The 23,680-nt window shown below is 40.1% G+C and overlaps 1 protein-coding gene across 4 annotated transcripts in view; it reads right to left on the bottom strand.

The window, feature by feature from the left end:
- The window catches only part of ARHGAP18 (Rho GTPase activating protein 18), a 171,538-nt gene that overhangs the window by 85,594 nt on the left and 62,264 nt on the right, over positions 1 to 23,680 (bottom strand). The window contains exon 2 of one of the 4 annotated variants that reach the window (XM_058566314.1): positions 15,549 to 15,645. The exons of the other annotated variants lie outside the window; for them this stretch is intronic. The gene's annotated coding sequence lies outside the window, so the exon portion shown is untranslated. The remainder of the gene's footprint in view (positions 1 to 15,548; positions 15,646 to 23,680) is intronic. 4 annotated transcript variants of the gene reach the window in all.

Genomic DNA, 23,680 nt, shown 5'->3' with positions numbered 1-23,680 from the left:
GCCCTCTGCAATCATCTCCCTTAGAAATTGAACATCTATGTCACTCTGACTCCACACCTCGGGCCTTCTTCCCTGATTGTATATGCTAACTAGTCTCCATTGTATATCGAGTCTCATTAACATGGTCACAGCCTGAGCCTTATTAACTCAAATCACAAAGATCTCAATTCAGTGTTCCCTTTCTTGAACCACAACCGACCTCCTTACTGTCTTTGGGACCTTCCAGTTCCCAACCAGCCCGTTATGTCAGCTGCTCCCTTCCCACCTCTCACTCTCTCAGCACCCAGGAGAACTCATTCAACACCCCTCCCTCAGCACTGGCTATCATACGTATCTTGAGTCTCGGTTTAATGCCCCACTGTCGGCTTTTTACTTAGTCCTTGCAACACAGAAGTGTAAAGTATGTTAAATTCCATATTAAAGCAGACGTGATATTTCACATTCATGAGCTCACAATATAATTCTATTCAATGTAGGTCTTTCTAGCTGCTTGCAAACGTCTTTCAGTGGCTGTCCCAAATCTGCTGAGCCAATTCCTGATTCAGTCTACTATAGAATAAAAGACTTTGTCTTTATAATAATTAGGCAATAAGTTATGAGAATGCCCCTCCCAATAATGTCTCTGTCCATGCTATATGCCCAAGTGGAGTTCCTTCTTTGTGAAAAACCAAGTTTCATCTTGCCTTCAAAATCCAGTTCCTGTTAACATCCTCAGTAAAGCTTTCAGGCTCTTGGTCCACATTGATCTCTGACTTCTCAAATTATTAATAATGATAGATTTGCAGAGAAGAAAGAAATCTGTAGGTGACCGAGTCAAATCATTTTATTTTACAGATGAAGAAACCAGGTCTCAGAGAAGAGAAGAAACGGTCTCTGGTCATAAAACTGGTCGTTTGCAGACAAGGCTGCAACTGAAATCTCTCCCTTGCCACCCAGCTTCTTTTAAATACAGAAGCGAGTAATTTGATAACATTTTAAAAAATCAGAAAAAAATTTTTTCTTTAAAAACATGCTTTTGGATAAGATATTTCTACTATGCTTCATATTGTCATTCATTCAGCGCTTAAAAATGGAAATATTTTTATTTACTATATATTTTCATACTACATGGAAATTTAATGCAAATACCCCGTTCCAATTTCTCTTGTCCGTTCCAATTTTTTTCAAGTTGAAAACCATCTCCAGCTTGCTTTCCAGGACAATACAGCCATGCCAAAAAATCTTAAATGAAGCAGCCAAAGGAATGTCTCAAATGAAGCTTTTTAAGTTTTATAGCATTTTGGTTTTAAACCAGGTTTAGTTTACAAGTGTTTTCCCTCTTTATTTTATGACTATATAGGAAGGTTGGAGTAAAAAAAACCACAACATTTAATCTGAAATCATTTCTTAAATTTCTAAAGTGTGCCTTCCATGCCTCAACAATTGCTAATTAGTCAGCAATGACTCACACACTCTTTAAACTCACTATATCTGTCTCCTTGCAATTTCTCAGCCCTCAATCATTGAGGTGGTAAATGTCTTCAAATGACCAGATTAGATTAATCTACATTCTTTTCAAGGAATTATTTTTACTATTTGCTTCTTTTAAATTAATGTGTCATTAGTTGACTCTTTTTAATGGTATCTGAAGAGAAGACCACACTCAAAATCCAGAATATCAACTCATTTCAGACCTACAGGTACATGTACTGAATGCACTTCACCAGCCTAGAAAATCTGATGTTTCTATCCTTTAAAAGACTTCTATCCTTTGAAGCTATTCTATGCACTATTTTAAACACAATCAAAATGTGAAAAAGGAAAGTGGATATTCTCCCAAAGCCACTCAACTGAATGACAAAATAGGGAAAGGTTTCAAAGATACTGGCTCAAATTTCATTTTCTTAATCTCTAGACCCACAGAGTAATGCACACACACAGATATACACACACACTCCTCTCTTTGAAAAATGTGTTAGTCACTGATCTGTTTTTAGCTTCTTCCCAACTTTGCCTCCAGCTTTTAATCTCTCCATCATTAAGGAAATATACCATATTGAAGTATTTTATAAACTGTCTAAAAATTTCAATTCACTATTTTTATCTACACAAAATGTATTCAGTGAAATTCTCATTATTACAACCATCCAATAGTGAAGCAAACTAGTGTAAGATGTAGCTCGGCAGGTGGTACACGTGAAGGTCTGTCATACCTGTCTATGACTTAAAGGAGCAAGGCTGTAGGCTGCCCACCTGGCTCTATTATTAACCAAGTAATCTTGAATATGTCACTTCTCTCTCTGGCCTCCTTCCTTCCTTGTAAATCGAGTAGAGAATGTGAATATAATATCTGTTTAAGTTTTAAAATTCTATGGCTCTGGGAAATTACAAAACATATAAAAATGTAACATGCCTAAACGAAGAAAATATTTTTTTTCTTAAATATAAATACATAGTTGGCCCCACAATAGAGGCATTGCCTAAGAGCTAAACTATGAATCCCTTTTGTTTATAACATCAGCTCATTATCATATAATAAGTGTGGCCAATTGAATCTATAAATAATTCACAAGTTTTATTTTCATAAGGTGTCACTTTTACTTTTCATTTTAAAATTTTTGAGAAAATTGCTAGTAAGAGCAAACAGCCAAGAGGGAACAGAACAACGATAACAAGGATACCAGGAGCTTGTCCTCACTCAGCTCTCACCATCAGCCAAGAACTCTTTTAAGTATTTGCACAGGCGTTTTTGCATTTTCTCCTCACAACAACCGCACTACACTGATTTGTCAGTTGAGAAGCAGAGGGACAAAGTGGTTAAGTACCTCATTAAGGGTATACTGTGAGTAGGAGAGCCGGACTTAGATGCCAGGCAATACACTTTCAGCTGACTCAGATGGCTAACCCATCACCTTACAACCTCTCAATAAGAGGCCAAGTGGCAATATGAAGGTTAGTTCAGTCTGATACCAACCAGCTACATAACCCTGGAACTCATGTCCACATCTACAATGAAAGTGGATGTTCGAGCAGCTTTAGCATTCCACTATCTGGTGTTGTAATCTGGAAAGTTCTTATAAGTATTTACCACAGACGTCTATAAACAGACTGGCATTTCTGTCTGGAGCATCTCTTATAGCACAGCTTCCCGTCCTTCACCCTTCTTCATATAAACAGATCTATAACCAAAAAAACAGCCTTGGTTCCCATCCCTAAGAGATCATGAGAAAGTATTTCAGAAGGAATCAGAAGCATAGACTTAATTGTTTTCCCCCACTCTTATTCCTTGGATGATACATGTAATCAACTTACTTTCTTATGTCCCTATTACTACCTGTGCTGCCAATCAAATTGCTCTCAATTCCAGACCAGCTCCCACTCCAAGATCAACCAATAGCCAGCTCACACCACACTACTACACCCCACCCTACTCAGTGCTTGCCCACAATTGGAGGAGCAATTGTATCCCATGTAAGGACTGACCAATAAGAGGCCAGGGATCATTTTTAATGGCAGCTCTTATTTCTGCTGAAAATGTAAAACGGATCCACCAGAAAAAACTTGGTTAGTGTCAATGGGGTCAGGCACTTGAAGTAGTATACCAAGCCTCAGACTCTGATTCTTTCCTAGCTATTTTCCAGAAGAGGCTACTGAATGGTGAGAGAATGAGGGGAGCAGATGAGGCCAAGCTTCCTCACATCTGACAGTTGGTCAGGTTCCTGTAGAAGAGGGGAAAGTCATAAATCAGTGGCAAAAGTAGTTACCGTCTTCTTACATGTGAAAGTGGTAAGGTTTGTTACTTCTGCTTTCTGACCACCCATGAAGGTTACGTGACCCCATGAGCTGCGGAGGGGGCAACAGGTCAAATACTACCACTGGAACCCACATCACTGGGTAATCTATTAAATAGGGCTCAAGGTATTTAGTCATTGAATATTCACAAGTGAATAAAACCACCAAGCCATCCAAAATCAACCACTGACCTCTAAGAAGGGATGTTATGGCCCTGTAGGTGGTTTATGAGCTCTCACACCCTTAGCATCTCCAAAGTTAGAGCTCATGCTAAAAACATTCCTTTTCTATCCTTTATGAAGATGGAATGAAAACACTCTACCCAACCGTGGAACTCAATATAAATACTACACTCGGTAGAGCTTCAGTATTAGATTGTTGCAATAATACTCTTTAAAATGCCTGAAAAATAAGATGCATGAGCGGGCACTTCACTTAACAACGTTCATCAGGGATTCCAGGTTCTGTTCCTTCCATCACCAGCTGGATGCGAGTAACTTTGAACAGCCATTAAACATGCATCAGTGATTCTAGGTTCCCTTCTGGGTTCCATCACGCGCTGGCTGTGGGTTACCTTGAGCAGCCATTTCACCTCTCCTGACCTCTGTCTCCTTATGTGTAAAAGGAAGAGTTAGACCAAATGACACTCAAAGTCCCTTAAACACAAAAATCTATGATTACAAGGTAAAAGTATTACAAGATAAAAAGTATCTCGAAAATCATCTAAGAATCAGTGATTTATCCGAAAACAGATGAAGAATAGCTTATCTGGAAACAGATAAAGAATTGCTTGTACACTTTTCCAAAAAAAAAAAAGGAAAATAGAATATTCAAGGACAATAACACCATTGACTTTTACATCCCCGAACCTAGATCAGTAAATCACAAGACCTGATCTAAAACTGAAAATTAAGAGAGATTGCCAGGGTCCTAGTGTCAAAGGTCAAGTGTAAATAAAAAGTTACTTTTGTTGACTAATATATTCTTCACTGCTCTATTTGTTGCTCATAAAAATCATACTTGCTTATGACTATGAGTAGCTAGTTTTAGCCAGTTTGGTGAGCTCTTATTTTCCCTATGCGTGATAACGTCACATTGTGGCTCTCAAAGAAATAAGGCACTCTCTTAAAGCATTTAGATACTACCTCTTAGTTAGATTAGACTTATGTGTGCTACTCCTCAAACTCTTGGAGCTGTCCTAAAATTGAACGTTGATGCTTGGAGAATATTCAGTGACAGACACAAAATAACAATGGGTGAAATAGTCTCAGAATTTTGTCAAGAGTACATGGAAATGCTCCCTGGACACACATTCCCAATCTTCTTGTCTTTCACCAATGCCATTCACAAGTCACTTCTTCCTATCATCATGTTTTCCCTGTCTTTGCAAAAACCTTTGCTCCCAAACTTCACCACTTCCACCACCAGCCAGAACTTAGGCTTCCCACCAGAAAGGCTACTACCATCAAAGCAATGAGTAATTTCAAATGCGTGAAGGGGAAAAGGAATGCAAGACAGCAATAACTGAAAGGTAGAAACATAAAAGTTGTGTATTGGGTGTCGTCCACATTTTCTTCACCAATTATGTTCACATTTCCACAAAGTGGAATTAAACCTGTTATTGCAAGAAAATGGAAAGGTGATTATGTGCATACAAGAATGCTAACTCATCCTGGGGATGGGCAGCCTTCAGGTTGGAGTTTTTTCAAACTGTGCCCCCCTGAACCCCAGAGATGCATATGGGTAGGCCCTTATGGGTCTCTGAGCAATGTTTACACAAAACACCCAAAAGAATCCTACCTTATGTCTCTACGCACATATCTGAACCAACCTAAAGGTATCATCAATGAGAAAGTTGTAGTTCTCCATTAATCTTTTTCTAAATCCAGGGTGACACATATGCACTCAAGAAAAACTGTATATGCGCCGGCCCAGCAGCATAGTGGTTAAGTTCCCACGTTCTGCTTTGGCGGCCCAGGGTTTGCAGGTTTGGATCCCGGACGTGGACATATGCACCGGTATCAAGCCATGCTGTGGTAGCATCCCACGTATATAGTAGAGGAAGATGGGCACAGATGTTAGCCCAGGGCCAATCTTCCTCAGCAAAAAGAGGAGGATTGGCAACAGATTTTAGCTCAGGGCTAATCTTCCTCACCAAAAAAAAAAAAAAAAACTGTATAGGTAAAGACATCGCTCAGTCATTTACATACAACACACCCAACAGGCGCCCAGCAAAATGCAGGAGCCGTTGATGAAGTTCACACAACATACAATATTTATGCACCCATCTCTCTTCTAGGCACTGGGGATACAGCAGTGAATAGAACAAATAAAAATCCTCGTGCTTGTGGAGACAGAGCCACCAGATACATAGTAGTTTAGAAACAGAAACAGCTATGAAAGGCATCTGGGGGAACACTGTGGAAACTTTAATATGGATTGCATACTAGACCATAATTATTTTTGGTGTGATAATGGTAGAGTACAGCGGTTTTCAAACGTGTCTGCACCGTGGAATCACCCAGGGGCCTTCAAAAAGAACAAACTGATGCTTCTGACCCATTGGAGGATTTAATTAGCCTGGAGCGTGGCCTGAGCTTTGGAATTCTAAACTTTTTTTAAAATTAAAACTCTGAATCCAGATGTAAGATTTATGTGTATTCATCACTCATTTTAAAACATTTCTAAGTGCTAAAATTTTTCACAAGAAGAGTTGGGGAAACAAAATCAATCATCTTGTTCACTTGATCGTCTAAGACAGGATATTGTCCTGAGGACAAAATCCAGCAATTCATGAGCAGAAAACTACTTTCAGATGATGAGATGTGTTTCAGAATTCACCAAGTAGCTTAATTTCAACTTATTAAAATAATTTTACTATAAACTCTTTTTGCTTCAATGCTTATTTAAAAATGTTTTAAAAAGTTGTAGTCCCAAATCATCCTATCTCTGAAAGAACAGTGCCTCACTGGTATTATTTTGAATATCAATAGCCTCTGTAGAATGCTGCCAGCCCAGCATGCATTCAGGTTTTATCTATATTGACGCTAAAAACACACTTTAAAGCACATTTTAAAATAAATCATTAGTATACATTTGATTTGTCCTAATTTGCCTCTTTCTCCTAAAGATGTAACAAAACATTGCAATTAATATTATGCAATCAGTCTATTCTAGCACCATCTGTCATCTGGACAGTTATTATTCATAAGGGAAATTGTAGTTATTATTCATTATTTATATCTCACCAACTTGATTTTTTTTTCTGGCAAGAACACAAAAAAGAAGAGTGAGAAATATAGCTGGAAAAGCAGATTGGAGCCCTGATTTGAAAAACATTCATACTTAAGCATGCAGTCATTTGGAAAATATTTACTAAACCTACTATGTGCCAAGAAATGTGGCTGCAATTATAAACAAGCCAAACAGAATCCCAAATTTATAGTCATGTTGGGAATACAGACAAACATGCATGACATAATTAGAGAGTTGCTTTTGGAAAGTTGATGATTGGAATTAAAATAAATTAGATCAGGTTTGTATTAAAAGTGTATATTATGCACAAATAAATAAAAGGGGATTCTTTCAAAAGTTAAATTTGATGGTATAGTCCTCCTAACCAAGTTGCTTTCCATTTCATTTTTACCGCTTTTCCCTGTTGTATTAGTTTCATGTGGCTGCAAATTACTACAAACTTGGTGGCTTAAAATAACAGCAATTTTGGGGCGAGCTCCATGGTCCGGTGGTTGGGTTCGGCACACTCCACTACAGCGGCCCAGGTTCACAGGTTTGGATCCCGGGCATGGACCTACACCACTCATCAGCCATGCCGTGGTGGCATCCCACATACCAAGTGGAGGACGATTGGCACAGATGTTAGCTCAGGGCCAGTCTTCCTCACCAAAAAAACAAATAAGTAAATAACAGCAATTTATTCTCCCATGGTTCTAAAGGCTAGAAGTTCAAAATCAGGACCGCTGGTGGCAAGCTGTCAACGGAGCCATACTCCCTCCAGAGCTTCTAAGGGACCCATTCCTTGCCTTTTCCAGAATCTGTTGGTACCAGCATGCCTTGCTTGTGGCCGCATGACTCCAATCTCTGCCTCCATTTTCACATCCCTTCTCCTTTGTATGAGTGAAATCTCCTCTGACTCTCATAAGGACAACTGTGATTGCATTTGGGGTCCAACTACATAATCTCCCATCTCAAGAGCCTTAACTTAATTGCATCTCCAAACACCCTTTGTTCAAATAAGACAACATTCACAGATTCTGGGGATCAGGACCTTAAATCTTTGGGGGCCATTATCAGACTACCACATCTACCTAGAAAGCATAAGAGTGGAAAAAGGACAACAGGGGAAAAGCCAGCTTGACTAAAGCCGAGCATTTACAGCTTTGCTCCAAACACATCTGCAGAGTTTATCTGAGGGGCCGGCCCGGTGGTGCAGCAGTTAAGTTTGCACGTCTGCTTCGGTGGCCCAGGGTTCACTGGTTCGGATCCTGGGCGCAGACCTACTCACCACTCACCAAGCCATGCTGAGGCAGAGTCCCATATAGAACAACTAGAAGGAGTACAACTATCACATGCAACTATCTACAGAGGCTTTGGGGAGAAAAAAGGAAAAAAGGAGGAAGATTGGCAACAGATGTTAGCTCAGGGCCAATCTTCCTCAAAAAAAAAAAAAAGAGTTTATCTGCTTCTGTACAAGTCCCCTTACTCCTCTGCTCCATTCATTTGTTTATGATGCGAATTTAATTAAATGAGATTGGAAAGCACCACACAAATTCAAAGTAATATTATTTTCTTTCTCTCTTCTGCCTTCTCAGTCACAACCTCAAATTTCCTTGCAAAACAGCTCCTGGGACTTTCACTCGCCCATTTCAGGACTCGGGCTTGATTTTTCACTGTACTAAGTACGAGGAGAAAGAGCTCCTCAAAGTCAGCAAGGCAGCCCAACACGGGGCCAGTTCTCAGAAGTCTTTATGACCAGAGGTGAACCTGGCCAAGGCTGAAGCCTGGTCGGCTGGAACTCTGGAGCTAGAACCTTTCCAGTCCCTAGAACCAGAAAACTGACATGGCACTCACCCTGGGAACATTCTAGTTAGCGTCACTTTTCCATTATTACAAAAGTCAGTCTTGGCTAGAGATGCTAAGAAGTCTAAGCCAAATTCTATGGACAAGAAGAATGGCACAGAGAACTACCTCAAGATTTCCAGTCAAAAGACCAAGGAACCATTGTGCTTTTGTACTTGAGCAATTACAACAGCGGAGGCGAAGCCAAACCTTTGCTTTCTTGACCAAACCATTTGAGTAGAACCATAACCTAGGCCATCATAATCCTGACTAGATTCAAATCCTTGCCCAGGTCTCTAGTCGCCAGGAGATGGAGAATTGCTGCTATTCTACAATCCATTAAGCTAGTGATCTTTTGCTAAAATTCTTATTCAGAAGTATTTCTTAATATTGTTAATACTCTAAAAACGAAAACATCCTGATGAACAAAAGTTAACACAAATCAATAATTGCTCATACACAAACTCCATCTACTCTCTACCCACTCCAGATCTGCACTGGCATATAAATTCAATCCTTAGTCTCTCTAGCAAGAATAAAAATACCACCTCATATGCTATGACACCATTACAAATATATTTCCATTTTATTTGAACTATTAACATTTTTGTTTTTATAAACAGAATAAATAAGAATTCATTTTATTGTTGCATTGGCTTAAAATACAGTACCATGAAAGCAAACACAAAATAAATAACTAAAATCCACAAGATATTATTCAGTGATTGTCTGATATATGGCAAGCACTGTGGGACAATAAAGACATAATACATTGAATTTCACCCTCTTGTTTTCCAAGAACATGGTGAACAAGTTCACAGGTGAGGCAATCTATTATCTTCTCTTCCTCATTTATTGGCTTGCCTTCAGGTAGCAGATGTTCGAGGCAGCTACATAGTACGTCTACTATTTCCACTACCTCAAGCAATACCCTCCCACTACAGTGAAAAGCCTACATTCTCTTATAGAACTCATTTTAACTTATTAAATTTATAAGGCAACAATTGTGCCAATAGAACACACTGTATTACAGAATCATAGAATTTTTAAAAGGTAGGGTCACTGGAGATTCAGCGTATGAAAGCAGACGTTGCCTCAATCCCCATCACACTTTCTGGTGAAAAGTCTTTCCACCCCTCCCCACACCTCTTCAGCTTTGGCTGACCCAAGGGAAGGGCAATATTGGTGTCTGTAAGTATGAAGACACGCCAGGGTCACAGAAGAGATAACTCCAGCTTTGGTATATAAAATAACCCATGCGATTTCTCTTTGCGAAGCCAGAATACGATGTGACTGCTGAAGTACATTTGCCTAATTTCCACGGGGCCTCGGGCTAGCTTCCCTTTCTGGCCCAGTCCCCAAAGCAAAAGATGAGGTCTTACAGCCAACCAACAACACAAGAAGAATCAAACCATAGCTGCCACCAACACAGGTTGCAAATGAAATCTCCTCATCGACAACCAGCTGCCGTTACCTGTGGGTAGTTGAAACATGGATTTCTGAGACTGGTGTTAGAGAGTCAAATTCTTTCATTCTATTTGGGTAAAAATAAACTAAGACCTTGGAGGGGCCGGCCCCGTGGTGTAGCAGTTAAGTGTGTGCGCTCTGCTGCTGGCGGCCCAGGGTTCAGAACCCGGGCGTGCACTGATGCACCGCTTATCATGCCATGCTGTGGCAGCGTCCCACATAAAGTGGAGGAAGATCGGCACGGATGTTAGCTCAGGGCCAGTCTTCCTCAGCAAAAAGAGGAAGATTGGCATGGATGTTAGCTCACGGCTGATCTTCCTCACAAAAATAAATAAATAAATAAACTAACACCCTGGAGATACAAAGAAAGATTATTATGTCCCAAAACATTGTCATATAATCAGCAATCATTTATTGACTGTTCATAGCATGGCTGACATTAACGAGATGTTGAAATTTGGGGATAAGTAAAGAAAACGACATGTTCAATGCTTTTATGGTTTATATTCTAATATGGATACAATAAATGTACACAGGTGGCTGAGAAGAAAAAAGGAACTACACAACAAAATACAAAGGAAATGAATTTTTTTGAAAAAATTACACACATAATGCATTTTTATCAAAGGACATAGCTTGATAATATGACTATCTCCTATTGGCTGTTCTAGTTCTTTCTCTCTCCCCCTTCCGCTTCTCCTTTCCTTTTTTACAGCTATGGTTTAACGTGATTACTGCCAGATCTATGTACTCCAGAAAAAATTTCTTTTTAAAAACTTTGTGAGGGAACCAACACAGAGTTGCAGACTTTGTACTTGCCAAATAGGGGCATTTTTTTAAAAATGAAAAACTATATCGACTTGCACTAGCTTTATTTCATGAAAGACATTTGATCACATAAAAGAACATGTGATGACATTCATTCAAGTATAAACCACCAATATCAGATCCTTTCGTATTTGATTAGAAGTGTGAATTATGGAGCAAGAATACCAAATAAAAAACAAGAAGGGAGGAAAACCCTTGTGGGTCAAAAAAGTAATGGAGAATACAAGTGGGAGATGGCCAAGACTTTCCTTATTTCAAAATTTTCAGTAGGGTCAGCCCAATTTACCTTTAACAATGCAATAACAAAGAACCAAGGTGCGTCTCTGCCTTGCGTGGAGTTGATGAGGTGAAGGAGGACACCGTTGAGAATCTTAAAACGATGTAGGGGTAACTAAAAAGCAGTATAGAGGTGTTACCACAGGGCAGTTTTTCTAAGAACAAGATGCTGAGAAAACACTTGTGAGAAAATTACTTTTCAAAATGTGGATTGAAAAGAGAAGACATTAGAGGCCAAGAAACAGACATGGAGAGCGTGGGATGGTTGAAGTGCAGATCAAGGTTGCAGCCGTTGAAAAATACAGATCTGAGAAATGGTGGGGAGAAAACCATAACCAAGCTCAGTAATGGCTCCTTGAGCAGGCCTGGGCAGAGATGTCAGCGATGACTCAGATGTCACAAGGGGAGGACAGGCAGGGCAGCAGCACGACTGCCAGTGACACGGAGGAAGTAGAAGAGGAAATGATGCACGAGATAACTAAGAAACACTATAAATAGTTAGATATGTGTGGTTTCTCCAGCAGAAAATGCATTTGTGAAACATTCTGTATTGTACACCTTGGTTAAAATCTAACTGAGAGAACAACAACGTATTAACAACACCAATTGCTTCTTTAAGATACTCTGCTAGGAATGTGTAAAACTACTGAGGGAAAGCAAAATTCAATAGGGGCTAGCTGTGGAGTAGTAGCATAAGCAGCCTTTATTTCCTATTCTGCACTTTTATTTATTTTTCCAAGTTGTCTCTAATGGGAATGCTATTTTGTTGGTAGTTATGTTTGAAATTTCATAACTGAATATGTTGGAATGTTGTCAGTTTGTAAGTTTCACGGGCACACATACACACACACAAAACGTGCCCACCTACTTTAAGCATGATGAGGCTTTTAGCATAGTGCGGGCACTGCAAAAGTCACTAATATAGCCACAGAAGTTCATGTGGATCATCGTGGTCTGCCATCTGCTGACTTGCACATATTTAACAGATATCAGAAGTAGACAGATTGACCAGACTTCAGCCAAAGTTAATCACAAAGGCCAAGAAATTACAGCTCAATAAACAAGTTATTTAACCTAAAGCCTGCCACTGGGAAGGACCAATATCACAAGGAATTTTTATCTAAGATCTGTAAAAAGCCCTTGTAGAATTACAGAAGATATCAGTACTAAGATTTCTGGTATTATATAAGGCACTTCACGGTCATAAAGAAGTAGAATGGTGGGGCCGGCACAGTGGCGTAGTGGTGAAGTTTGTGTGCTCTGTTTCAACGGCCCAGGGTTCGCAGGTTCAGATCCCAGGCACAGACCTATGTACCGCTTATCAAGCCATGCTATGGCAGGCGTCCCACATACAAAGTAGAGGAAGATAGGCACAGATGTTAGCCCAGGGCCAATCTTCCTCAGCAAAAAGAGGACGATCGGCAACAGATGTTAGCTCAGGGCTAATCTTCCTCACACACACATAAGAAAAATGTAAATGCTTAAGTGGGTGTGACAATAAAATGTGAAGATATCTTAAAAAAGAAGAAGTGGAATGGGTACTTCCAAACTAAAGTGGGCAAATCCAGTGTGCAAGGTCTTTGACATAGGGAATGGTTATTATTCCTACCTCACACTCAGGCTGCGGACAGTGGACACAGTGCAGTCATTAAGAGAACAGACTCGGGAAACCAGACTGCCAGGGTTTTGAACCCAACTCTACTAATTTCCTACTGTGTCACCTTGAGCAAGTTTCTTAACCTTTGTGCCTCAGTTTCCCTTATTTCAAAATAGACATAATAATTATCCCTACCCTCATGGTACTGTGAAGTATACAGGAATAATATTCAAATACAGGATATTGTAAAGCCCACAGGATAGTGCTAGGCAAATACAGGCACTGTGTGAAGGTTAGCTATTATTGCATATTTTTCATCATAAAGTGAGATGCTGAAAAATCCCAGCCTTCTCAAAAATGATACTTAAATGCAACCATAAACTAATCCACATTGGTGATCATTTGATAACAGTTTTGCCATATTCAAAAATACAAAGTTGCTTTTTTTTTTCCTTCCCACTTCCCCTTATTTCCCCTCCCACCTACAGGCAAAGATTAATATAGTTGATACTAGAGTTCCTCAAAAATAACTGCATCCTGAGAGCAGTTTTTTCCTCTCTGTATCATGCCCCTCCTTGCTCAAGCCCTCTCCTAGGAAACCAAGGAAACTTCTTTACGCAACAACCCAGTGTGTTGGCCACAACTTTCAAAATCAAAAGCAAGTTGACTCACTGTAAAAGAAAAAGTCTGTAGTAGAGGAAAATTAAATAAATATATATTTTACAAAAGGCTATAACAACCAGAGCTCCCACAGTGCGAGACAGACTCTCGGAATCCAACTACGAGTATTTCCTCAAGTCACCTCTCTGGATAAAGAATCTTCTCCCAGCAGGGCAATGTGCCAGCACAAATAGTAACTCTTACTAGTGCCAAACCCCACTACAGTGGTCGGCTTCTGGGGGCCTCAGCCACACTGTCGTGTGCACTGCCCTCTGCAGGCTGGCAGCTCATCTCCTGGAGAGCTCATCTTTTCCCAGCCATTCACACAAGGCTCCCTGAGCACTCTACACAAGATTGTCAGAGAGCCTTAGAAAGCTCACCCTACCCATAATCTGGCCAATGACAGTAGAGCCTAGCCCAGCACTTCACCAATAAGACGCCAGGCCAAAGGTTTCCTCTTAGGTAAGCCAACGAATGCCAGAGGTTTACCCAGAATTCCCTTGGCTCCTCACAGGAAGCTAATTTCTCCCAAACTCAGCCTCTCCCCTGGGATACTGAGAAAGCCAACCACCTGGATATTCCAGAGAAACATGGGCCAAGAGCTTCCAGAATCCTCAGATTTGCAACCATAGAAGGATTTATACAGACTCCTGGCTTTCTCCAGATTCTCATTTCTTTCAGAAGTCATAGAAGTTACCTTGTTAACTTTCACTGAATTCTATCCCTAAATAACCACAGAGTTTCATCACTTCAGGACATCAGTTGGCTGCAGGTGCTGAGCAGGTATTCGGCTCACTTGTTAGGGACTGGCTTCTATGTACCACAGCCTCAGGACTTGCAACTCTAGTTCACAAGTCTCAGACAAACTGTCAACTACCACATTTTCCAACCGTCCGAGTTACTGCAAATGGTAGAAACTACAAATGTTAGCTCTGCAACTACTAAGGGTTTGAGGACCTAATGACAGAGCTCGTAGCTGAAACCTCACCCCTAGGGTTAGGAAAGTGTTTTCTGCTGTCTGGGGCTGCCAAGCCATAACCTCTTCCTTCTCCTCAGGCACCAAGGAGGACTCATCAGGACACCTGAGGTCAGGCTCAAACGTCAGCCTGGCCTGAAAACCGTTTATTCTCTTCCCTGAACATGGGAAGGAGGTACAAGCATCTTTGTTCTAGGAAGGCAGCCTTCATTACAGGAAGTGAACTTATAGGTACTACTTACATTTCATACAAAAAGCCACCCTTTCTTCTAACCTACATCTTTACCTGTGCTGACCATCTCCCTATCTCCTCATCACACTTTGTCTGTCTCTGCATTCATTCACAGACTTATTGCGAAGTAAGGTCATCACAGGGCAGATGGGGGAGGAGACTGTCTCAGACAGCATAAGAAGTTTGATAGGGACCAAGCACTTCTTTAGTTATTTGCAATGGACCTGCGTGCTTTACACTGTTTACCTCATTAATCCTCACACACAGCAGGGAGGCAAAGAGAGGTTTAGTAGCTCACCTGAGGTCACATAACTAGTAGGTGCTGGATCCAAGATATGAAACCATGTTGTCTCATGACCCAGAGCCCCCTCTTTTCACCGCAATGCCATTGCATTACACCTGTCCCAGTTCAGTGGATCCAAGGGTCCATGATACAGCAGTTGGGTATTCTGAAAAGTGGGCAGGTCATAGCAGACAATGATTGAAAGAAATCCCAAATCTTCAGTCTCAAATCTTAGAGATTGACCTTTAAAGCTTACTACAAGTTGGCCTCAACCTCCCTTCCAGTCTTTTCTTCCTCTTTCGAGCATCCTGTCCTCGAGCCAAATTAGAATCCTGATAGAATTACCCCCATCTGAACCTCTCTCTCCCCAGAATGTACTTACCTTTTTCCTCTAAAGCTGAATCCTACCCAAACACTCCAGCGAGATGAAACTTGAAACTTTGTCTGATCCTCTTAGTTGAATGTAAGATGTCTTTCCTCTGCAAACATCCATAACAAGATTGTTGATTTTTTTAACCTCTATTATAGTAACTGTAACTTCCTGTCCTTTATCACAGATATGTGACACAGTTCATCATCCTTAGCAGAAATTTGAAAACTCCTTACAAGGGTTTATCTCTGAATAGTATAGTGTGCCTAGTACAGGACAGAATACAAAGTACCTGCTCAACAAACTTCAAGAAATTAACATAGTATAGGTTTTATTAAAGATGTCTCATCATTGACAGCTACAACACTGAGTAACAAAAACAAATACAGCTGCTACCAGTGACTATGATTCCATCTTTTGGAGATTCAGTAGACTGATTCTAATGCACTGTATCTAACTATTGTTTAATATAAAAATCTCTATTTTCTTTCTACCTCCTTGAGAATCTCAATGTCACAAGGCTAAGTAAAGGCAGATTCTAAGTAATTCTTTACCATCCAAAAATGTATGTGCTGTTCCTCTTTTTTTATCTGGAATGTATTGAACAAGCTAAACCAAGGGGGCTAATCTTAAATTTCTAGAGGAATAAGTAGTTGCTACCACTAATGATCACTCCCCAGTCAGGCTGCTGAGGCCTCATCGCCAACTTGGGAACAAATTTATCAATCTCTAGCATGAAAGACAACAAGGAGAAGTCTGACAGGCAATAATTCTTCTCTCAGATGAAGATGGGAGCTTCCCCCAGGAAGGAGAAATGGGCAGCTACTGTTTTTGCATTTGAAAACTCCACCAGAGTACTTCAATGAAAGACACAGGAATGATAATCCACTTACACATTATTATTTATTTATTTATTTATTTATTTATTTATTTATTTATTTATTTTTGCGAGGACATCAGCCCTTTGCCAACGTCTGTCAATCCTCCTCTTTTTTTGCTGAGGAAGACTGGCCCTGGGCTAACATCGGTGCCCATCTTCCTCCACTTTATATGGGACACCGCCACAGCACGGCTTGCCAAGCAGCACTTACACATTATTTTTGCATTAAGATGTCCTTTTGGCATAGTTTCAGAAATCATTCTTAAGTGTGAAGGCAAAATATATACATATAGATAGCTTTCTATTCCTTTCATCACTCAGAAAAATCACACATTTTCCCATTTGCTTTTCATGGGGACCTGAGAAATAGCATCCTTGCAAGAACAATTCTTTCTCTACCTCCCTCACTCCTGGCATCCCAGCCTTCAAATTTCCATTTTGAGTCCCGCAACTACAAAGAGGTTTTGACCATTTAAGTCAACTTGATATTTAATTTTAAAAGGGGGATAGTTAATTTCTGCTTTGTCTAAACAGTTCATTTATAACACTTTATTCATCACAAAATCAATATAAATTTCCTGCCCATGTAAAGCCATATATATGTGTATATGTGAAATGATTTGTATGGGAATTATAGGTAAAAATGAACCAAATGACTTAGTCAGAAAGTGTGAATATTATCTTCATATACGTGCAGTGCCTACAATGGCACATGCCATGAAAATGAATAAAACCACTGCTGAACTAAGGATATGCATATCAGATACAGTCCTACAAAGGCTATACTTAGAATGGAAAACTCTAAATATCTGATGTTTAAACAAAAGTGGTAGATTTTACCCTAGTTTCAAGTCATCTATCATTACATACAACACATAACTTCTCCAAATGTAAAATGATTCATGTCCAAATAAAACATGATGACATTTCAGATAGGAAAGAAACAGTTGATTGTTGACATTACTTACAAGTACAATTTTAGAATCTACAGATAAGGTTCATTTTCAAATGAATCATTAATACTGCCCTTATTTACTTCTTACCCAAGATGTCATGCAAATAAAATACTAAATAATGTAAATATTCACTTTGAAAATATCCATGCACAGAAAAGAGGATACATATCAATAATACAGCACAATGTAGATTCGTAGCATTTATTATTCTCTCAAAGAGAAGAAAAGCATTTCATACTATGATTTCCTGAGCTTAACAACGTATGCCACAATTTAGAAGATTCATGAGGGACCAAATAAATCTTACACGCTTTCACAATATTTGGAAGTTTTCTTAAAATCTCTGAAATTGTAAATTCACTTCAGTGCTCTCATCCTTGATTCAATATAAACTACTTTTGACTTACTGAAAAAAGATGCTAGTGGTATGCAAAAACAGCATAGCAATTGCTGTACATCTTGGTCATTTATATACTGGGCTCAGTTTAAGCTGTTCTTCGATGAGTAACATGAGGCATTGTTATATTACTGCACAAAATCCTTGCAATTTAACAGGTTATTCAATTATTCATTTAGTCCACTAATAAAAATGAGATGGGGGAAGCAGCAGTGAGTACCTGAGGGGGACGGAGGGGAGTGAATAACCCAGAAATGGTCACCTGTGATGCAAATACACCAACACTTTCCCTGCCCCAGTCCTTGGTAAAGGACTGCACAGACTTTGCCCAGCTCTTATCAGCATGGGGTACTTAGAAGCCCCTGGAACTCCACTCACAGAGCAAGGAGATGGGGACTGGGGGTGGAGAGACACGGAAGCAAACAGACCCTTTGCTTCAGCCATCCCCATAGAAAGATCTCTCTCAACCTACAACAAATTCTGTGGACTTTAACATTTTGCCCAGTAACCTAGTTTTTCCTAATGAAATTCACTCTTTCAGTAATTTCTTCAAGATGCTTGGTTTACTAGGATTTCAGGTAGAAATCTGAAGACTGGCTCTCTCTAAGCTTTAAAACTTACCGGCCAAGGGTTCACAGAACAAAAATTTAAAAGTTAGTATCAATTAAAAAGTAAAAGAAGGCACACCTGAAGAGGTGCTTCCCCGGCCACCCACCCAGGAAGAATAATTGAGAGGACGTGAACTACCCCACAACGGCAACACACAAATGGGCTCTGGCGGATACCCCGTGCATGTAACTGCAGGAATCTTCTCCCACCCATAGTCTGCTTTCAGGTCCGCAAAAGGCTGCCAGGAGGCTACATATGTGCCTCCCTGCAGCCAGGAGCTCTGGTGACTGTGGTGACTGCTATGCCCATTGGCCTGATGCTCCCACTCCTGGTCAGCCCACAGATGCCTTCTCGGGTCCTTGGCTGCTCCTGCAGGCCACCACCATGGCCACGGGTGCCTCAGGCACGGCCTCCTCTCATAGCCACCAGGACCTGGCCCTGAGCCGCCACAGTGCTGACACTGCCAGCACCTCTGTAAGGTGACAGAGCAACTGTCCCTTACATCCATAACTGCTCTCCTCTTCTAGGCCTCTGCTCGTTTTTCTGTTCTTGACCCTGATGCCCAGGGACCTCTTCCTTCTCTCAACTGAGACCTCTGGGCCCACCGGCCCAAGACAAGGGCTGGGCAGCCTGGGCTTTTTTGCCGATTTTGTTTTTACACTGTGAAATGTTTTACTCTTTACAAAATGCAGGTTTCCTTCCTTCCTTCTCCTCAAAGGGGCAGGTTGTCCAGGGAGCTAAGCTCACCTGAGCAGGCTCCTTTCTCAAGGCTAGTCCATCACGCCTGGGTTCCCCGGCAGCACAGGGCTCATATTTTCCTTCCCTCTCCCTGCCCTCCCTGCACTGGGTCTGCAGACGCGGCAGTTTTGGAAGATGGCTCTGTGCAAACCATTTGCCAGGGTACATATACAATGGATATCATGTCAAGGATATATAAGGACATGATGTCAAGGAGCTTAAAAAGGCACAGACTCTTAGCAGACAAATAGGAAGGCATGCAGACATCACTCAAAGAACTCTACCTGTAAAGCAGCGCAGGATGGCATCCTAGCAAAGCAGGAGCACTTTGAATAGACACAGAATTCTATTTTTGCTAAGACTGACAATTTGTGGCAGCAGGACATTTATGGGTACACATCATGCAGGGACACCTTGGCCTGGAAATCAACTATTTATAAAACAGGTCTAGGTTTAGGACCAAGAATAAGGCAATCCCCAACTTTTGGCTTTCTGACAAGTCTCAAATTATTTTGCCTAGAAATGGGGAAGCTGCAGAAAGAGCTGTGGCGAGCTGATCACTTGGTTAATAGGTATAAACTAAGAAAATCTATTTGCTATGCAAAACACCCATGGCTAAAAGATAGTTACAAATATATGCTCTCCAGTCAGCCAGCCCTCACTCACCACCTTCTTAAATATTTTCAGTAATTTAATCAAAAGTGCTTTTGAAACACATTTTATTTTGAGACTTTCGGGTATGTGGTAGGCCAAGACTTTTAATGTCCTTGTGGCCCCTTGAAGTCTCTGAATGACTTTACTAAGTGAAAAGTAGTTGTTCATCAGCAACTGCAACATTTCCACACTATCACAGCTAAAGAGAATTGCTCATTTGGATTTCAGTGGAGAGGTCTCATGCAACAGAAAGGGCACTGAGACCATCCAGATTGTTGGGGAAGACCTGCAGACAATGTGGACTCACAGCTGTCTTATTGTTCTATTTGTAGGGATAAGGAGAATCTGATTATTCAGATTTTATAGAAAGGTACAACCACCTAATGGCAATGATGACGGTGGTGGTGGTGGCAGTGGTGGTGTTCTACTGGCATATCTTATTACTGTGTCATGCTGGTTCTGGGAGATTTTCAATGCATTTGAAGAGATGGCGAGAGAAGAGAGGCCTCAGCCCAGGGTTTTCTCCTCTACTCTATCTACAGGAAACTCTACTTCCCCATCGGCTCCTGCGGCCCCACCACAGCCATGGTACACCCAGACTGCTACTTTGCAAGTCCCAGATCAGGGCTTGCCACAGAAGACATCCTTCCCATAAACTGAGGCCCCACTGTCATTCAGACACACATGCTTTGAAGGGAGAAAAACTCTGAAGGGAGATGACTGCACTTATTCTGTGCCTCTCAGTAGAAGGCAAATGACCAGGCTTCAAATCAGAGTTGATCCATATACAAGCTGTGTTATCCGAGACCAGCTATTGCATTTCCGTGAGCTTTCTCTTTTTTAAAATAAGGATAATAATTCTCCCCTTATGAGGATAAAACAAATTCCATTTTAAAGGGCTTTGAACATAGAGAGTATTCAATAAATATTTGTTTTCTTTTCCTCTATGAAAAATTTGCCCCAGTTACATGAATAGCTCACCACAAAATGCCAGGAGACACCTCAAGGCCACATAAAATTATTTACTAAGTGGCAGAATTTAATAAAACTATTTACTACTTCATTGCAGTAAATGGTATCATGGGGCCTTAAAGTCATTAAGGTGATTTCCCAAAGTGCCTATTTTACTACCAATGAATTGCTTAAAAGCACAAAAGAAAGCAGAATTTTTATTATAACCATGCACACAAACCACCAGACAATCAAATGTTCAGTTGAAATTTAACTTGCTCTGTATATACTTCTAAAACCACATTCAGTTGACAAAAGTTGGAAACAAAGAATTTCCATGAACCCCATAGTGGTGAGGACCTTGACAGAGTCTGTCTGGCCCAAATCTCAGCCCTGCCACTTACGAGCTGTAGCACCTCAGGCAAGTTACTTTACCACTCCATGCCTCCATCTCTTTCTGGTTAACTGAGGATAATGTCACCCACCTGCTTGGGTTGTTAAAAGGACTGAATGAGTTAAAATAGCCTCTCTAACTTAGTGGAGTAATCGTTACCTGAAAACCAATGTTGTACAAAAAAACACTAAGTTGTCCTATTCTTTTGAATGGAAAAAGTAATATGTAACATCTACCCAAGACCCTCAACCGATTTCTAAAACATAACACACAGCAAAACTCTAATATGTAATTAACAGACTATCATGTTGACTGTAAAATGCCTAAAATGCTGTTTCCTGAAGATCAGTTAGTAAGATTTTCTGTTGTTTCCAGACAGTGACATAGCATATATCCTCATAGATGACACTGAGTTTGTTTTTCAAGATGTCCACATCATACTAAAAATCTAACTTGAAATATTTCCCCCACATTTGTGTTTAAAATGTCATATTGGGTTTAGAGGCATAAATATAAATTTCCCTACAAGAACATAAGCTAAAAAATGGTATATTAAAAGCCTTGTGTTCTATGAATCTTGGGTATTAAAAAGCAAGAAACATTCTTACTGTGGAAACATGTTCACCAAGGGGAGAGTCTACAGGGTATGTCTGTATAGGTGAAATGGATCGTGGCCGGGAGAAGAAGGACAATTTAAAAACAACGACTACTACCAAAAAACACAACATATCTTACTAATTTCAAAGTATACAATTTTTAACATTTTTACACATATAAAGAGATAGCATCTGGGGGTTTCACAAATTGTGTTCCCTAAAACATTAGTGATAAGTATTCTGCAAAAAACAAAAAACAGGGAGGGAGGGCTCCTAGGTCAAACAAATTTGGAATATGCTTCTTGCTAAAAATTTGTTAGGAATCCACAATACACGCTAGGATATCATATGCTACAAGAAGTCCTGCAGTAAATTCTGTTTACACCAAAATATTAGACCATAAAACCCTTCTTTAATGGAACACCTAGTAACAGTGTTCCACACACAATTTAGGAAACAGAGATCTAACCCTTTGGCTTATTTATTGAAGAAATTTTGCTTTAAGCAGATTAACCAAGTATCAGTTTCCACTAAGCAATTAGAACAGGCCTTTCGTTTTAAGAACACTGAGCTTGGACTTTGCTTTCAAGCTTCAGGCTTCAAACTAAGCTTAAAAGCGATCAGTCTCTTTCCTTTGCCTATGAAAATGGAGATGATACGGTTTCCAATCTATAGGATAGGGGACTGGAAAACGGGTGAAAATGTAATTTACCTAAATAACCCTAAAATCTTAGGAACTAAGTGATCTGACAAATAAAGCATTACCCTCATTTCTATAGACAAATAATTTAAATATATGTAGTAGCTCCTCATAAAAAAAATGGCAACCCTAGGGGCTGGCCAGCTGATGTAGTGGTTAAGTTCGTGCACTCTGCTGTGGTGGCCTGGGGTTCGCGGGTTCGGATCCCAGGGGCAGACCTGTGCACCATTCATCAAGCCATGCTGTGGCGGCATCCCACATACAAAATAGGGGAAGATTGGCACAGATATTAGCACAGGGACAATCTTCATCCCCACAAAAAAACCAAACAAAAAAACAATGGCAATCCTAGCAGGAGATACAAAGTACTTTAAAGAAATATAAACATACTCTAATCTTAAAGTATTGTTTTTAAAAAATTCCTTTTTTTATTTAAGGGAAAAACACTCCCCTCCCCACCCCCCCAGGGTTCAGAGGTGTCCTAGCCATGTATCTTCCTCTTTGCTTTGAAGAAAGTGTGACAAGAAACAAAGACACTTTAGTAACAGGTACGGTAAATCAAAAGTTTCTAAACAAGAAAGAAAGGAAATCCTACAGCAATGCTTTTTAGGTATGTTAAGTTTCAATGATACCAGTCATTGGACGACTGCTAAAGGTTAACTAATGTAGTGGGAGTAGAAAAATCAAGTAACTCAAATACTGGCAATTAATTTTTATATAGCCTCTGGGATGCTTTCCATATGTACTATGGGATCTCAAAAATATTATGCACTCCAAAATACTACATCTGTGTCCTATAGTCCCTTAGAGTAAATATCACTGGATGTAAACAAGTGCCTTTGGCAACTTTGCTGCTTTCAGATAGAGGGATGTGTTCTTTACAAGGAGTGGAGGGAGACAAGGAGTCCTGTCTCACTTCTCAGAACTCTCTTCTTCCTCAATTCAAATTCACTTGTGCCTAAAATCAAAATCAAATTTAGATCTCTCTCTGAAAAACTTTTTTGAGAATCAAGCATAATTTTTGGTGGAAAGAATAAAAGTCTCCACAATAAATTGTCCTGCGAACAATAAAACCCAATCCTTCCAAAATATCAAATATCTATCAGTTCATAAATGTAGTTGAATTTCTATTATATACAGGGTAATGAATGCATCTAGTGTTAGGATAAAGAAAAATCAAGTGCCCACTTAAGGTATTTATGTTCTTGACTAGAAAAAATTCTCCAATATAAACGTACCTAACAAAGCAAGGCAGAGGGATAAATGCAC

Source organism: Diceros bicornis, chromosome 23 (assembly GCF_020826845.1).
Source record: "Diceros bicornis minor isolate mBicDic1 chromosome 23, mDicBic1.mat.cur, whole genome shotgun sequence".
NCBI lineage: Eukaryota > Metazoa > Chordata > Mammalia > Perissodactyla > Rhinocerotidae > Diceros > Diceros bicornis.
The sequence above is the reverse complement of the archived record's forward strand: the minus strand, read 5'-3'. Positions and strand labels throughout refer to the sequence as shown.